At 48.8% G+C, this 14297-nt stretch overlaps 1 protein-coding gene across 2 annotated transcripts in view; it reads left to right on the top strand.

Annotated features, from left to right (window-relative positions):
- LOC138583265 (uncharacterized) overlaps positions 1-14297 on the top strand; it is a 560015-nt gene that overhangs the window by 115529 nt on the left and 430189 nt on the right. The gene's annotated exons all lie outside the window — the stretch shown is intronic.

Here is a 14297-nt window from a genome sequence, read left to right as displayed (position 1 = left end):
TCCAACAGAGATTCCTTCTTGTATTGCCCAGAACCAGAGCTGCATTGCTTCTCTGCACAGTGGTAGTGACCCTACACCACCTCTCGTTGAGGTAGTACACTGCCACTGTGTTGTCCGTAATTCACAGGACATTCTTTCCCCACACAGATGGTAGGAAGGCCCTCAGCACTAGCCTCGCCCTCAGCTCTAAAAGGTTGAAATGTAGTTTGGACTCTGATGGAGAGCAACAACCGCTGATTGTCAAATCGTTGGTATGGGCTCCCCACCCCGTGTGTGAGGCATGGAAAAATTTACTTACCTGTAACTGTTGTTCTCCAGCATGCGTCTGGCATGGATTCACATGCTCATGAATATTCCCTGTCGTCAGGCTGGGAATCCCCGGTAAGAAAAAATCAGTTTCAGTTTCGTTTCTGGTCTTTCTACTAATAACCAATCACTGGTCTCTGGGTCATACTGCCTCCTACCTAAGCTCCTCCTCTGGCAGCCATCTTCAGATTTGGTAGCACGTAAAGTGGCAGTAGGACCAAGAGCCGCAGAGGGTTGGAGGGAGGGTTTGCATGGGAATCCATGCCAGACCCATGCTGGAGAACAACAGTTACAGGTAAGCAACTTGTTCCTTCTCCAGCATGGGGTCTGGCATGGATTCACATGCTCATGAATACATAGTAGTACACACACGCACAACCAAGGGAGGTGGCAAGGCTCAACATTAAGCATTTCAACAACTAAACATTCAGCATCTCTTGCTGGCCGACTCTCGACTCCTCTGTGGAATCCCGGTCGACGCAGTACAATCTCGTGAAGGTGTGTATCGACCTCCACGTAGCAGCCCTGCAGATGTCCAGCAGGGGCACACCAGACAGGAACGCAGCGATCGCTCTGGTTGAATGGGCTCTTGGTCGGACGGGCAATGGTCGGTTTGCCAACCAGTGACAATGCATGATGCAGCCGGAGACCCATCTGGAAACGGAAGCCTTCGAGAGGGCCTTCCCTTGGTTCACAGGACCAAAGTTCACAAACAGCTGTGATGTCTTCCGAAAACTCTTCATGCTGTCCACGTAGAACTTCAGTGCTCTAGCCACATCCAGCGAGTGTAAAGTCCTCTGAACCGGTGACGGGAAGAAAACAGGTAACACCAAGGGCTCGTTGAGATGGAAGTCTGACGGCACCTTGGCATGAAGGAGGGGTGTGTCCTAAGCACTACCCTCGTCTTGTGGAATGTCAGGTATGGAGGTTTACAGGAGAGGGCCTGGATCCCTCTCACTCGTCATGCGGAGGTGATGGCCACAAGAAAAGCTGTCTTCCACGATAGGAACTTCAGCAGTGCCGAGTGCAAGGGCTCGAATGGAGGACCCATGAGCCTGGTCAGCACCATGTTGAGATCCCACGCCGGGGCCGGAACCTTCATCGGCGGGAACGAGTGGAACAGTCCTTTCATGAACTCCTTCACCAGGCAGTGAGACCACAGCGACGACCGCCCCGGTGTTCTGGTGTAGCGGGAGATAGCCGCCAGGTGGATCTTGATGGAGGCATGTGCCAGCCCCGCCTTGGCCAGCGACAGCAAGTACGGCAGCACTTGAGGGGCCGTAATCCGTAGAGGGTTGATCTTTTGTGCACGGCACCAGACAGAGAACCTCTTCCACTTATGTCCGTAGCACTTAAGACTCAAGGACGCCCTGGCCTTTGCAAGTACCTCCTTGCAGTCCGCCGGGATATCGTAGCCTCCGAACTCTAGTGCTGCAGGAGCCAGGTTTACGGGTTCAGCGATGCCGGATCGTGATGTAGGATGGTGCCTCCTTCCCTGGAGAGAAGATCCGCGTCCGCAGGCAGTTTGACTGGGAGGGACGCTGACAAGTCCAGAAGGTCCGGGAACCATATCTGCCTCGGCCACGCCAGTGCGACGAGGATCATCCTGCACCAGGACCGAGTTGATTGATGAGTCACAGAAGCAACGGCAACGGTGGGAACGCGCATAGGAACAGGCCGTCCCAGGGGAAGGAGAATGCATGCTCCCCGGCTGGGGCAACCTGCTAGCGAACCTCCGGCACTTGGTGTTCGCCGCCGTGGCAAACAGGTCGATCTGGGGACTGCCCCATTGTCGGAATAGGAGATCCACTTGATCCTGCCGAAGCTCCCACTCGTGGCAAGAGCACAGCTCCCTGCTGAGTGAGTTGGTGACAGTGTTTTTCACTCCTGCCAGATGAAAAGGTACTAGGGAACATCCCCTGGGCGACGGCCCAGTGCCACAGATCCTGCGCCTCCTTGGATAGGGCTGGGGATCTAGTGCCTCCCTGCTTCCGGATGTAGAACATTGTGGTGGTGTTGTCGGTGAAGACCCATACCACTTTTCCCTTGAGGGACGGAAGGAAAGACCTGATCGCCCAGAACATGGCCCAGAGCTCCAGGACGTTGATGTGCAGGGATCTCTCCTCCGGGAGCCAAAGGTCTCTTGCGTGGAGATCTCCGGTGTGCGCTCCCCTTCCCTCCAGGGATGCGTCCGTCGTCACCGTCTCCTGATGCGCTGGGGTCTGGCAGTCCATGCCCGCTGCGAGGTGCGCGTGGGTGCCCCACCACCGGATAGCTTGACGGAATGTCTCGTTGAGGGATATCTTGTCTTCCAAGCTGCCCGCCGCTTGCATCCAACGGGCGTCGAGGAACTCCTGCAGTGGCCGCATCCGCAACCTGCATAGACGCACGAGGTAGATGCACGATGACATCATGCCAAGTACCGACTTGATGGACCTCACCCTGGCCACTTCCATGGTCAACAGCCGTTGTACCTTGCCGAGGATGGCTTTTATCCTTTCCTCCAACGGTGAAGCCAACCGCAGCACTGTGTCAAGTCTGGCTCCCGGGAACAGGGTGTCTTGCGACGGTACCAAGTGGGATTTCGCGAAGTTGATCGACAATCCCAGATCCGTCAGCAGTTGGACAGTCTTCACTGTATGATCGACGGCGAGTTCTCTTGACCTTGCTCAGATGAGCCAATCGTCCAGGTAGGTGTATACGTGGATCCCCTGCAGGCGCAGACGCGCCGCCACCGGTGCCAGGCACTTGGTGAAAACCCTTGGCGCTGACTTCAACCCTTGAACTGGTAGTGTCGCCCTTGGACCACGAATCGTAGGAACTTTCAATGTCCTTTGTGTATGGGGACGTGGAAGTAGGCGTCCTCCAAGTCCAGCGATGACAGGAAGTCACCCTCCTCCAGCTGTCCCAGCACGTGCTGAAGGGTGAACATCTGAAACTTCTGGGACTTGATGCATTTGTTGAGGCGGCAAAGGTCTAGGATGGGCCGGCAGCCGCCGGTCTTCTTTCGGATGAGGAAGTACATTGCGCCCTTTCTTAGCATTGCTCGTACCTCTAGAAGCAGCTGTGGCACATGGTTTTCCTTCCTGGCCACAGTTGGTAGACGGGGACATTTTCTTTGGAACTCCAGAGTGTGCCCGTGGGCCAGGACATCCTGCACCCAACGGTCGGTGGAGATGGACTCCCACACGCTGAGGAAATTTGCCAGCCGGCCTCCCACCGGGGTGCTCGGGTGGGGGCCCGACATCACGGCCGGTTCAGTCTTGCTTTGCCGAGGCCTTGCCACCTTGGCCTCGCTGGCGACGACTGTGCAGTAAAAGTTTGAGAGCTAAAGCATGAGGACTCCCAACACTTGAACATGCTGTACAAATCTGAAGATGGCTGCCAGAGGAGGGGCTTAGGTAGAGGGCAGTCATTGGCTGGGGGCAGTATGACCCAGAGACCAGTGATTGGTTATTAGTAGAAAGACAGTTGAGAAACGAAACTGATTTTTTCTTTACTGAGGATTCCCAGCCTGACAACGGGGAATATTCATGAGCATTTGAATCCATGCCAGACCCCATGCTGGAGAACTGTCACTACTGTTATCTCCGGCCATGGTTACCAAAAGGGTTCTCCTTTCAAGATGTTCTCCCGACAGGCCCACCACTGAAGATCCAGTGAGACTCTGCTCTGGATTTGTAGGAGATCTGACATCCTTCCTGAGAATTGTGACCACTGGGTCCTGAGAGCCCATTGGAGAGATCTCATTCTCAGGCGAGCCTCTGGCACCAGAAAAATGCATGAGGCCGAAAGACCTTAGAAAAATCAAAGGCCGGTAGATGCTGGGTATTCTGGAATTTGGTCACCATCTGCAGAATGTCTTGAGCCTACACCTCTGGCGACAAGGCTTTTCCCAGAGATGCATCCAGGACTGCGCCAATGCATTGGAGTCTTTTTGATGGTACCATGTGGGACCTCTTGAAGTTCAGGGAGAAGCCCAGTCTGAGGTGGGAGTTACGGGTACAGCTGAGATGTTCTAGGGCCTGTTCCGTGGCACTGGCCCTGATCAGCCAATCGTCTAGGAAGAGGTAAATGTGAGACTTGCTGCCACAAACACCATCAGTGTTGGTGAATGCTCTCAGGCGAAGGTCAGCCCAAATGGCAGATCTCAAAACTGATAATGAGAACCACCAACGGTGAACCTCAGGTACCGTCTGTGCTTGTAATGGATTGGCACATGAAACTAAGCATCGTGAAGCTTCAATGATAACATCCAATCCTGAAGCTGGAGGGCCTGAAGGATCTGAGAAAGGGTTACCATCTTGAACTTGTCCTTCCTGAGGAACTTGTTCAAGTCTCTTAAGTCCAAGATGGATCTCAATCATCTGTCCTTTTTGGGGATTAGAGAATACTGGGAGTACCAACCCTTGTTCCTTTCCTCTACAGGTACTGGTGTTATAGCACCTTTCTCTAGCAGGGTTAAAATCTCTTGCATAAGGAGCAGATTTGGAACTTTCAAAGATTTGTTCCCTGGTGGATGACTGAGGTTTTTGCAGAAAAGGGAGGCAGTAACCTTGGGCAACTGTTTCCAATGCCCAAACATCTGAAGTAATAGTCTGCCATTCTGTCAGATACTGTGACAATCTGCCTCCTACCGCGGTCTTGTGTGACAAGTCCTCAGAGAGGTTTTGGAGCGACTGACGCAGTGGCTGAAGCTAAGGCTGCCGCTGCTGTTGCGGTCTTAGTACCTCTTCCCCGTCCACCACAGGGGAATCTTCTTTGTCCTCATTGAAATGGCTGTCCTCTGTCACTTCCAAATGTGAAATAGTGACAAAAGGACCTACCCCTACAGGGCGTACCCGTGGGGCGGTTTGGAGTTTGGCTTATTGCGGCCCCATGGGATTTGGCTGTTACCTTGGAAGTTTGCAGCTTCTCCAAACTCTCATCAGCTTTGTTTCCAAATAAATGAGTGCCATCAAAGGGCATGTTGAGAAGCCTGGATTGTATATCTGGGGCAAATTCTGACTCTCAACCAGGCAAATCTATGCATCACTGTACTAGCCGCCATAGCTCTGCTGATACTGTCAAGAGTCGGAGGGATTTGCACATTGCGTCTTTCCCATCCTTGAAAATCATAAGGAATCTGTCTCGCTCCCTCCCTTCGGGGATATGGTCAGTCGCCATAAAAATGCACTCCAAAGGGTGTGTGTGAATCTTGCTAGCATGCACGTAGCATTGACCGACTTCAAGGCCATACTCCCGGCCGAAGAAACACTTTTGGCCATGGCATCATAAAGTTTGTCATCTCTATCCTGAGGTATTGTAGGATAAGCATTCTGTCTACCTGTGGAGGTGGCTGCCTGAACTACCAGACTTTCTGGTGTTGGGTGCTTGGAGAGGTAAAAAGGGTCAGAGCTAGAAACTCTGTACTTTGCAGTCAGCTTTTTATTTACAGCTAGAACGACTTCTGCCGTTTCCAAATTTGTAGCCACACACCTTTGTAAGGCCTGATGAAAAGGGACAATTGGGTCCTCTTGTGGCCCTCTGTCCAAGAATGGGTGAGATCATCTTGTTCAAAGACTGGTGTAGGTCTAGACCACCCCATGTATTCCATGACCCTTGACATTAGCTGTCTGTATGTTACCTCCGCCTGGTCACCAGGGTCTGCTCTGCCAAATTCAACCGCAGGAGAGGTGACTATCCCACTAGCCTTGTGAAGGCATTCTTGTAAGTTGTTCATTCATGAATCCTCTGATAACAGTGTGTCAGGCACTGATGGAGCTCCATACTGCCCGTCTTCATCAGAGGATACCACTGCCTCTTCATACATTGAAGAGCAGGATTTAAAGACATCCGAGCGTGGCAGGGGAGCACAAGTCCTTTCAACCGAAGTTGACATATTTGTAGTCACAGGAGATTCAATGGTTTTGACGGTTGTGTCAATGGGCTTTGACACACGAGGTCGACGCTCGAGGTGATGACAAACCTTTCGGTTCTGTTGGAATCAAATTATTTGACATCGATGACGACAAAGGCTTAGCCTTCGAAGTGGCTTTTTCACGACTCGAGGGATGGGATAGCTCTCGGTGAGACTTGGCTGCCGGGTCCGAGGACACACAGCTCTTGTGCTTCCGAGGCCTTTCTAACGGAGCATCACCTTTAGGTGTAGTCGAGGGGGGCAAGGCCACGCACAAGAAAACCCTTAACATTCTGAGCCTAAACTCTTCCCACTGGGCAGGTGAACTAGATTTTGTGGGGCAAACAAACTGTTCCGGTGAACTAGAAGACAAGGAAGATGGCAATATATTGTGCCATTTCTTTCCGTGACTCGAAGTCGACGAATGGTGTGAACCGCTTCATGAATGTTTGGACTTTTTTTGACAATGAGAAACTATTCTCACTTGTCCGAGGTTTTTTGTTTTGACAGGGTCGAAGGGGACTGTTGGACCTTACCTGCCCCAAGCTTCCGTCTACGCTCCCTCAGGGCTTTGGCCATCATAGATAGGCAGTCCTCGTACTCCGAAGACGGATGAGTTGACCCCAGGCAGATCCTGTGTGGGTCCGTCATGGACATCTTTGCCCCGCAGTCACAGCATTTTTTGATGCTGGATCGAGGAGTGGACAACGCCGAAGACAAAGCCATTCTACGTCGGAACTTGAGAAATATAGAATGTGTCGAAGATTTCAAAGTATTCCTTTCAGGAATGAGGCATACCGCATCCAAAGCGTGGAAAAATGGAACTGAGGCCAACGGGCGCTGCGTGTGCTACATATACCTGTGGTGACATTGACAGAGACTGAGACATCGAGCCGACCGGCATCGACGCACAGCACCCCCCCCACCCCCCCCCCCCCCCCCCCCTTGCTGAAAAATGAATTCTGAAAGCAGCAAAGCTGGATATTGGAAATATCAAAGATAAGGAATACGTGGGAGGACACAATCCATTCGAAGAAAGCAATATGTACAAACTGTCAACTAGGAGGAGTATAAAGTTGACCTGGAACTGGGTTTTGAATATTGAGAGGCTGAATTTAAGAACAAGTTGGCAACTGTATTGTTGTCTTAGTTTTGGAACAGTGTTGTTTTCTTAGGGAAAGGAACCCAGAGATCTCGTTTTGGAACTGTCGTCTTTGTGGGAAAAGGAGCCCCCAGACTTTGCAGAACTGTCTTGAACTTGGGGAAGGGAACCCCCAGGCTTTGTGGAACTGTCTTGAGCTTGGGGAAGGGGAGCTGGAAAGTAAGCCCAGAGCTGGAAGCAGCTCAGAACTTTATTTGGAACGCTATTTCTTTTGATGCCGACATCCCTACACATTGTTTAGCTTTAGCTGTGAGGGCAAATATAGGTTTTGGACACAGACAGCCTTTTAGTTTGAACTTACTGACTCAGACTTATCCTTAGTTTCTTTAGGTATGGAAATCCCACCTTAGCATAAGGCAAGTTAAGCTTTCAACCATCCTGACATTGAAGTTAATAAATCATTTTTGTTTGAACTTTATTTATTCACATTTGTAGAGCATGCAGCAGCCCGAAAGCATCGTGGCACTTGTTACATTGAGTGATCATAGCTTAGTTACATAGAAAAGCAGGCAGTATCGTCAGCATAGTTAGTGTATGCGATCCCGAGTGCATCCAGTTTATCAAAAAGGGGCTTAGTGAAGAGATTGTATAGCGCTGGGGCAGTACAAGGTCCCTATGGGACGCCACAGTAAATGACGGTGGGAGCTGCATTTGCTATGTTGGAGAAGACTTTTATTGCTCTGCCTTCTAAGAAGGAGGTGATCCAGGAAGCTGCTTGGTCAGAGAAGTGTGCATCATGCGTGAGGTGTGTGGTGAGGTTTATGTGATCCACAAGATGGAATGCCGCTGAGAGGTCTAGTAGGAGGAGGAGGAGAGTGGGCTTGCCGTTGTCATAGATCTGCATGATTTGATTTTTTAGATCTAACAGGGCGGCTTCGGTTCCGTGGGGAACATATTGGACTATATTGTCACGACCCTCGCCCAAAACCCCCTCTGGCAAACCCATTGGTCAGGTGGAGTCAGGACTCGGGCCTCTAGAGCCTGGCATCCTCTTCAAAAGACCTCATGGGGCCAGGCTCATACACCATGAACAACAATGTGCTTGGCAACTACTTTATTGTATTGTCAGCCAACATGGAGGCATCCACATAAGCTTAGTTCCTAAGAACCAAGCTATGCGGTCTAGTGTTTTGGGTGTGGCAGGCCTGGAACTACTTTCCTTGGTACTACTTTACCTGGGCTATATAAACCACACCCTGACTGCAGAACATGCTTTGTGTTACTTTGCAGCTTGCAACGTGACGCTCACCGTGTCCAGCTATTCCCTCGAACCTCGGAGAAGCAGAACTTGCAAGGAGACAAAAGGAACATCATTAGCGGCAGCATCTTACCTGCAGTCTTCATCTTTAAACACTTGCAGCTACTGAGAACAGCTTCCTTGAATCTGCACTCCTCCCGGACAGAACGACCTGAAAGAGGAAGATGGAGGCAACATTAAAGAAAGCTGTAGAGACATTTACAAATTACGAACTGCTCAAAAGGCTTACCTGGATGGTCGCCTCTCGGCTGGCACCACTCCGGACATTCCACTTGCGCTGAAGAACACCGCGACCTACAAGGAAGGAACACACAGGTTAGCAAAGGCAAGACTTTGCAGCGCTGTGCATAGCGTTTACTTACCGCATCATAGAGCTCTTAAAGCGCCATCATTTACCAGCGGGGCTCAACCAAGCCAGTTCACCGCGCTGAAGCTCCGCATACCTAAGGGAGAAAAAAAGAGACATTTTTAACAAAGAAAGGCATGCAGGAGAGCAACAAAACTAAAGAACAGCAATAAGACCTACCTGAACAATATCAAACGGGCCGGCGTCAGTGAAGTAACTGGACCGCACTCGCCCATGAAAGACAACGCGCCCCTGCGAAGAATGCAGGACAGAGAGCACACCTAATTCTACCCCAAGGTGAGGAGAGGGCGCCAGAGGGACTGAAAGCATACGGGGGTGGAGGGAGGATACTTACCCCAGTTGGTCAGTCTTGAACACAGTCCTCCTGTATTTTCAGGCAGAACCTTCCCCGCAGACCACATCAGGGCAAAGCTGAGAAGCATACCAGCTAGTAACCTAGCTGGGTGGCGTCCCTGTGGATACCAGGTGAGCGTAACATATATAAATATAACATTTTTTAATTCTCAAGAGGAGGAAGAGGAATAAGGCAGGGGTAGAAAGTGGTTAGTTGAAAAGAGTAGTTTTAAGGTTTTTAACGAAAGGCAGGGAGAGAAGTTTCAGCTCTGAGTGCAGTGGAGAGCACATTCCAGAGCTTCTGGGCTAGGTATGGGAAGCCTATCCCTCCTGCTTCGGCTCTGTTGATGCGAGGGATGGGGAGTTGGTTGGAGTAGCACGTTCTAGTGGGCCTGGATGAGGTGGATCTTGATAGTTTATCGGAGAGATAGGATGGTGCTGTAGGGTTTATGCATTTGTGTGTGGTAAGAATTTTGAATGTGATGCAGACTTTGACTGTGAGCCAGTGAACCGACTTTCTCGCTTGTGAAATGTGGTCTCTTTTTGGTATGCTTAGTGCTGATCTGAGCGAGTTATTTTGGGTGATTTGGAGTCCGTTTATGTTTTTTTGAGGAGGTGCCAGCTAATAGTGCATTACAATAATCAAGCTTGGCCCCTTTGGTAGCTCTGGCTATTGATAGACAGGGCTATTGATAGACAGTTGTCCTTTGTTAAGAAATGTTTAATGGCATTAATGAGTTTGGTGCTATGTGCAGAGGCAGAGAGAATAGCGCTGAGTTGCTTATTCATGGAAAGTGAAGCATCAATATGGACACCTACCGTCTTCACAGAGGATAGGACTGGGATGATGCAGTTGTCTATGTTGAAGTTGGAATAGAGAGAGTCTAGCTTAGCTACAATGGATTTTTTCCCATGGAATCTCAGTCTTATCCCCATTGAGGCATAGGCCGTTTGTGGCCATCCAGGCTTGTATAGTGTAGATTTGCCGTAGGGTTGTGGCATCTTGGTGGTATGAGCTGGTTCGAGGAAGGAGCACTTGGGTATCATCAGCACAGTTAAGTGTATGCGACCCCAAGTGCATCCAGTTTATCAAAAAGGGGCTTAGTGAAGAGATTGTATAGCGCTGGGGCAGTAAAATTTCCCTGTGGGACGCCACAGTGAATGATGGTGGGAGCTGCATTTGCTATGTTGGAGAAGACTTTTATTGCTCTGCCTTCTAAGAAGGAGGTGATCCAGGAAGCTGCTTGGTCAGAGAAGTTTGTGACGTGTGTGTGAGGGTTTTGTGATCCACAAGATCGAACGCCGCTGAGAGGTCTAGTAGGAGGAGGAGGAGGAGGAGGAGGAGGAGGGCAGGCTTGCCAGTGTCCAAGATCTGTGTTATTTATTTATTTATTTTAGATCTAACATGGCGGTTTCGGTTCCGTGCCCTTTGCGGAATCCGGGCTGTCTTTTTCCCAGTATGGAGTTGGTTTCTATATAATGTTGGATCTGACTATGAGCGGCCTTGTCTAGTATTTTGAGCAGAAACGGGACGGTTGTTATTGGCCGGTAGTTGTTAGGCTGGGATGGATCTAGTGTAGGCTTTTTTAAGAGGGGACGCACCCACACCTCCTTAAGGCTGTCTGGGACAATGCCCGATTTAAATGAGGCGTTGATGAAAGCAGTAAGAGTGTGGCAAAAGGCTCGGCACACTCCTTAATGATCTTGGGAGGGCATATATCGCCCTTGCATTGCGAAGGTTTAAGGTGTTTGAGGAGGTATATGACCTTCTTCTGTGATGTCTTTAAATGCAAATTTAGTGAAGGTGGTGGTTTTGATGTTGGGCAGGGTCTGTATTGGCTGGCTCTGGTTCAGTAGGGCTTTAAAAAGGTCTTCTATTTTGTTTTGTAGAAGGTCTATTTTTTTTTTTACCATGGCCGCTTGTATGCTAGTGCACCATGCTTCGTCTTTAATGATTTCATCTGTGCAGATAGGAGGGTCAGCGAGTTCATTAAAGATGGTAAAGAGTTCTTTGGATTGGGAGTTGGTGTCGGATATCTTCCGATTATATGCTTCAGATTTGGTCGTGAAAATGGCGTCTTTGTATTTTTTGCCGATGGGTTTGAAGCTTTCTTTAGTGGTGTCACAGGGGTTAGCCTACCAAATTATTTGCGCCTGACATTTATTATTATGTAAGGTTTGGAGCTCTTCCGTGAACCACGTGTTGTAGTGGAAATAGTTTTTTTTCCTTCTTTTCTTCTAGTGGGGCAATGGTGTTGACTGCGTGAGTAATGGTGTCCTTGAAAGTCAAAAAAAAAATGTCGACAGACAAAAATGTCGAAAAAAAATGTCGAAAATAATAATGTCCACATCCTATACTTATAATGTAAAAAGTCATTTTTTCGAAAAAAAAATGTCGACTTTTTTTTTAGACATTATGACTATAAACCCTTAAAACTATCAACACCCTCCTGCAACCCCCCCACACCCCCCTCCCACCCCTCATATGCAACACATTCTATTTATATATTTATTTATTTAATAAATAACCAAAAAAAGGATCATTTACTATGGAGGGGGTCCCCCCCAACCCCTCCTCACCCAACACCCCCCTGTCACCCCCCCAACCACCCTTTCACCCCTCATACTCAACACATACCAATTATATATTTATTTATTTAGTCAATAATTAAATAAATAAAAATAGTATCATTTACTATGGGGGGGTCCCCCCCAACCCCCCCTCACCCAACACCCCCCTGCCACCCCCCACACCCCCCCAACCACCCCTCATACTCAACACATCTTATATATATTTATTTATACAATAAATTCAAAATTTCGAAAAATATCGAAAAATGTCGACATTATTGTTTGTCGACATTATTTTTTTCGACATTTATTTTTCGAAATTTTGACTGTCAACATTTTGACTGTCGACATTATGACTGCACACCTCCTTGAATATATCTGCTAGGATCTTGTGAGAAAGGAGGTGCTAGGCATGGGAGGTCAAGATAGGGACAAAGGTTATCTGCGGTTAGCTTTTTTGAACTTCTTGCTTGAGTAGCAGATGCCTGTGTGGTAGTTTTGGTACTTGGGGCTGAGGGGATGGTGAATTGTATACAGTTGTGGTCTGTCCATGGGTAGGCCGAGTTCGACATGATGGTGGAGTCACAATTGTGGTCGACCACACAGTTAAGGGTGCAGCCTTTAGAGTGGGTGGGGGGGAGGTCATAATTTTCTGGGAGAAACCGAGATCTGTGACGTCCTTGGAGAGTGATGTAGTGGCTTTATCGTTAGGATCATTGAGTCCTAGGTCGAGGTCACCTAGGAGTAAGGTTTTTGTGTGGTTTTTTTTTTTAAAGGTTTCACTGAGTAAGTGGATGACATGACCTTGAAAGTCTAAAGGGAGACCCAGAGGCCGGTAGATGACATGCATATTTATGATGTTTTTGGGTGATATAGATAATTTGGCTGGTAGGATGTCTGCGTTACCCTCCCATAGGTGACCGTTTGGCAGTTATAGATGTGGATTTCTGAGTTTTAGTAGGGTTAAGTTCAGACTCTATGTTGGGTGGCAAAGTACTGGAGATGGTGGAGTGACTGTTGAGATGATGGTTAAGTCTACCATTGGTGCGAGTTCCTAGTCTGAAATTTCTGAGTGTTGCATGTGCAGGAGTGGCGTTAGTGAGCATGGGTAGAGTGCATGATCTGAGTCTGAGGAGTCTGGAGTGGCAATTGGGGGTGCAAGTGTAGTGTGGGGAGTTAGAGAGTTGGGCCTGTGGGTGTTGGTCCTAGTGGGATTGGTTACACTGAAGGTGTTTGGACAGTTGGTTGGATCCATCCTGGCATAAAGCAGTATTATGTTAAGGATGAGTAATATGCCTAGCATGCTACGGTAGAGGAGCGTGGTACACATGCTAAGTGGGAGAAGGTGGTACTGTATACAGTTTAGGCTAATTCAGGCAAGCACGCTAGTAAGTGTTGGGTTATTTCTAAAAAAGAATAATTTGGCGAGTGAACAGTGGGCTAATTCAAACAAGCAAGGCAAGTAGAATTTAGGCTGTTTCATTTAGTGAGTGAACAATGGGCTATTTCAAACAAGCAAGGAAAAATGGAATTTAGGCTATTTCAAGATGCATTTAGCAATGGGCTAATTCAAACACGCAAAGGCTAATGCAGGATAACAACAGGACTAAATGCAGGTGCATTGACAACTAAGTTCAAGAGTGCTTGTATGGCACAGTATGGCGAATGGGCTGAAGACACGTGCAGGCCCGACTGAGTGCAGAGATACTAAAATGATGCAATAGGTAAAGTAGGACGGAAACAATGTACAGGGAACTACTGTCGCAGCACAGGCGGGTTAGAAGGCTAGTTATAAAAGCTAGTGAAAGTAATTCCCCCCCACGCCCCCCCCCAGTACAGGTGTGATTAGAGGAGCCGAATGCAGCCATGTCGGGCTGTCTGATGTAGATCCATTGGCGCATAACGGCACAGATGCAACAAAATGGGAAATCCTTCGATTTAGACAATTTATGGTACCAGGGCAAGAGTACTCACTGTTGTCCGTCATGCTTCATGATGCCTTCACAAAACAACCCATTGACGGCCAGTAGAAGCCTAGCCGTTAGCACTTCAAGTAACTAAGCCATGGATAAGCTCCCCCTTTGAACCACATCACACTCTCCAAAGTCAGTGGCTAACCATGTCCAAAGCGCTGTAGTCTAATATTTTTGCCTCTTCCCACAGAGAACATACTGCCAAGTTCCTCCACCAAACACAAAGAAAGCAGATTGGCAATCGGGAACTGGGTACTTCCGACTTGCACCTGTAAAGCCCACAGGATTCTCATCTGCTTCTCCCACTAATTAAAACCACCCCACCTTTTTTATAGAGCTACACACAGCAAGGCCACCAATAGTGGTAGAAGGGCTCTATACATGACCACTTACATTACATTAAGTGCGCGCTGCCAGCTTGGTACCCA

The sequence above is a fragment of the Ambystoma mexicanum genome, chromosome 3q (genome assembly GCF_040938575.1).
Source record: "Ambystoma mexicanum isolate Mex_15411 chromosome 3q, UKY_AmexF1_1, whole genome shotgun sequence".
NCBI lineage: Eukaryota > Metazoa > Chordata > Amphibia > Caudata > Ambystomatidae > Ambystoma > Ambystoma mexicanum.
Note: the sequence above shows the minus strand (reverse complement) of the source record. Positions and strands in the feature narration are given on the sequence as shown.